The following is a 4265-nucleotide window of genomic DNA, read 5'->3' as shown; positions in this document are numbered from 1 at the left end:
GAGAATGCCAGAGCTGGAAAGGATACTGAAACTGTTCAGAACTGATTTGCTCGTTGTCAAGTGAGGAAACTGAGGACATGAGCCCATTTAATTCACTTGTATTGTAACTCTCAGCATTCTTTCCTCAATGCAATCTGCATACTCTCTTATATTTCTCATCCTCTTTCTCGTCCTCTTGATCTAATTATCTCCCTCTTCCCCATTCTTCCTAGTCTTCCTGTTTCCATCTCTCATTCTTTTCTCCATCAGCTATCCAACTATCATCCATCCCTCCATCCCTCTGTCCATTCTCTGTCCATCCATCCATCCATCCATCCATCCATCCAATATCCTCTTTCCTGGTTTGTTCACATGGGAAGAGCAATTCTAGAATAATGGAAACTCATTTTAAGGAAGCCCAGGAAGTAAAGTTATGCTAATCACCTATATGTATTTTTTTTTTTAAAGAAAGCATGTTAAAGAAAGTAGATAGATAAAAATAAAAACATAACAGTTTATTTTACTTTGAGTGTATTTTTTTCTTTTATATAAGCTTGTCAATTTGCACATCTATATTTGGCACGGTGTGAAATGAAGTGACAATATTATACTTCTCCCTGTATTTAATTCGTATCAGTTATTGTCGAAAATCTGTTCTCACACGCATATGTTGATAGAAATAGACACAACTTTCTTAAGGCTATTTCCCTCGATCTAAAACATTCTGGTTAGAGAAAGAAGGGACCTCATGGCTACAGCCATTTCTCCTGCTTTTTCCCATTCTCAGCAACAAAATGCTTCTGGTTTGTGATTTGCTCAATCAGGAAAGAAAGAGCCAGGGGCCCAGGTCTCCTCTCTTCCCTGTAGCCACTTCCGCCCAGGGCTGGTCCTGGAGCTGAGCCCTAGCATCTGGGTCTAGATAAGGTACTCTGGGCCAGGGAAAATGTCATCCCCAGTGGATACCACATCTCAGACTATTGTCTGGGAACCGATCTTTCTTCATTACCTTTGGAAAGGTGACAAATATTGGGGCCAGTGGTTCTCCAAAGCACATCAGAATTACCTGTATAGCTTTAGAAATGTATAGGTGCTTGGTCCCATTTTAGCCTGTGGGATGGCCATTTTGGTCTCTCTCTCTCTCTCTCTCTCTCTATCGATTGATCTATTTAGATCTTTCTATCTATCTATCTATCTATCTATCTATCTATCTATCTATCTATCTATTTATCTATCTATAATTTTAATCACACAAGTGATCTGATGGCCACCCTCATTAAGAGCCTTGCTTTGCATCAGTGGTTATCAGCCATGGCTGCCCATTATATTTTTTGAGGGAACAAGGCCTCACTCAGACTACTTATATCAGAAAAGCTGGTGGAGGAGGGAGCCAGGGCATCAGCAGTCTTTAAAAGATTCCCAGATGATTCTCGTGTGTAGTCAGGGGTGAGAATTATAGTGGAAAAATGCTTGTATCCCCAGAATTTGGCTATTTCAAGAGCCTGACGTTATAGAATCCTGTACGTGACACTTCAAAGCTGATCGTCAGCCACTCCTTGGCGTGACTTTATAAATTACGTGGGCTTTCTTAGGAGTCAGAGCCAGAGTAAATGTGGGAATAGCAGCCAGCAGTTCCTGAGCACTTTCTGAGTACCTTGTCCTGTTCTAGGGGTTCGCTCATATCGCTATATCTCACAAGGACACCAGGAGGTTGGCACTATTATGTACCTTCATTTTACAGAAGAGGGAATGAAGGTTAATTAAGTTACCTGCAGCTAAGTCAAGCCGCCTCAGCTTCACTGGCTCCCCACTCCCCCTGGCTCCCCACTCCCCCTTTCCACCTGAACACTGTGCAGGAGGAGGAAGCCTGCCTGGGAGAGGCTTTGGAGGGAGATCGTTAAGGAGGGCAGCCAATGTAGAGGCTTGCGACACGCTGGCCATTCGAGCATGTCCAGGGGGTCCCCTGCTCACTGCAGGGGCTTCAGGAAAAGAGGGCTCGGGAACATCCGTTGTGGGAAGGAGAACTGGCGCGTGAAGCGATCTGAGACTCGGCCAAAGACAAACGCTCTTATCTCGTTCCAGCAATTTCCCGAAGGTCTGTACCCAGAGAAGCGGAAGGAAACCGTTTTTGAGGGTGAGACATGTAGCTCATAAATTGCTCCCTAGCCGTGCCGTCTCCTCTTACCGGGTGGCTGCTCAAGGAAAAGTCATTTGCCCTGAAGGTGCTGTATTAGTCTAGAGATTTCTAGAAGAAGGGCAGTAACAGCCTCTTTCTATTGCATTGTCTGGACCACAGCAAGGGAATGAGCCATAGCTTGAAAAAGAGAAAAGGAAAGGAGGGAAATGTCTTCAGAAGGCAGGTTCATAATGAAGAGGAGACGGGGAGGTGGTGGTGAGAGGAGCCAGCGGGGTTCCGAGGTGGGCCGTCCTGCAGGAGACGAGTTAGACTTGCTGGCGCCAGTCTCGAGAGTGGTGGGCACAGGCTGAGGAGTCACCCTGTGAGAAGGAAGCGATTCCCGTCTCCCTTGGGAAGTACATTCTCCATTCCAGGATGGAACCAAGATCAACCGAACGATGACTATGGGGGCAGGTCCCTTTCCAGGTCTCCGTGACTCACTGTTTGTCGTTCCGTGATGAGTCCTCATGCTCTGAGCATGGGTTAGGGGACAAGGGTTTATTGTCCTTGGGCTGTGTATGTGGGGGACGGGGGTAAACACACATGGCGGCAGGTAGGGAGGAAAGAGAAATAAACAGCTTCTTTTCTATACTTATGATCACTTGCTCCCAGGATGTAGAAGTCAGTCAGATGATTTAGCACCATGCTTCCTGTTATATTTTAGAGTTACCCTCTATCCCTCTCTCTCTCTGTTCATATGCCCTACATTTTTCTTGTTCTTTCGATGCCTTCTTTTTTTCTTCCGCTTTAACCATCTGTCTCTGTTATATATTTTCTCTCTTTTGTCCTCTATTCTTCCCTTTATCTCCTTCCTGTCACCCATTAGTAAATGGGTGGAATTACTAAATTTATTAAATGATATCTAAATACTATACTTATAGAGGTATATACCTAAATAGCTATTCCTTGTCTTTATATTCCTAGTTGTATTAGAAGAATCCAACGAACATAATCTGCAAATATTTAAGTCACACATAACTTTCACCAGGTTCACAAAATATTTTACTAAAATAATAACAGGTTCCTTCTCTCCACTCAACCAGTTCTCAAAGGTGAACTTCCTCTCTACCTTGGGCTGGGAAGTCCTGAGCAGTTTATACCAGAAAAAAACATCATGCATTGTATCTTTTGTTACTTGATAATGAATACCTTTCTTGTGCTGCTCTGGGTTATCTGGTACCAAACATTTCTAGAACAATAGACTCAGCGTGAGAACCAGCCTCGAAAACTAACTTTGCTTCAGTGTTTTTCAAGTGGTGGTTTCCACTGTGAAGGAGCACATTTTGAATTTTTATTCATCTCTGAAAGTTAAGTCAGGAGTGAATTTTCAGAACAAGCCTTTCAAATAGTTCTGCTTTAACATGAAAATGGAGAGCATGTAATAACATATTTTAGGAATTCTAAACTGGAAATCTCTAAAAAGAAAAAGAAAAGGAAAAAAAAAAAAAAAGAAAAATAAACACTCTAGGCAATTGCTATGTATTAAATAGCACCTCCTGCTCCAAAAGATAAATAAACCAATATGGCAGAGAAGGCAGGTAGAGGAGGCTGCATAAAAACCTGGTTCTACACCTGTAAACTATTTACCTAACACATTGCGTGAAACGACAATGTCCAGAAGTTTTAATGTGGTATTGGCCTGGAATTCTAAGAGGGCTTTGCCCACTTTCTACCTACAAAAAGAAATCAGATCTCAGTTGCAGTGATATTTCCCCTGGCTTCATGCCCTGTTACATAATATTGTAAATTCTTTTATTATCATTTCTGCAATGTTACACTTTATTTTTTGCTTACTCATATAACTCTGGAAAGTTATGAACAGTTGCCAAAGTGCCAAACAGATCTGTCAATTGTGAAGGGATGAGGAACCAACATTTGGTGATGTGTGCCAGGTACTGTATTAGGTGGTTTACACTCATGATCTCAGTAACTTCTCGTAATAATTTTTTCGTGGAAAGTTTGTCGTTATACACGTAGGATGCTGAGGCTCAGTGCTGAGTTCAAGAAATTCCCTACAGTCATGCAGGATTCAGTGGCAGAGCAGGGATTCAAATTCCCATCTTTCTGACTCCTGAAATTTCTACTGCAGTGAGAACATAGTCCCTGGGTTTAA

This window comes from Pteropus alecto, unplaced genomic scaffold, assembly GCF_000325575.1.
Source record: "Pteropus alecto unplaced genomic scaffold, ASM32557v1 scaffold110, whole genome shotgun sequence".
In the NCBI taxonomy this organism is placed as follows: domain Eukaryota; kingdom Metazoa; phylum Chordata; class Mammalia; order Chiroptera; family Pteropodidae; genus Pteropus; species Pteropus alecto.
Note: the sequence above shows the minus strand (reverse complement) of the source record.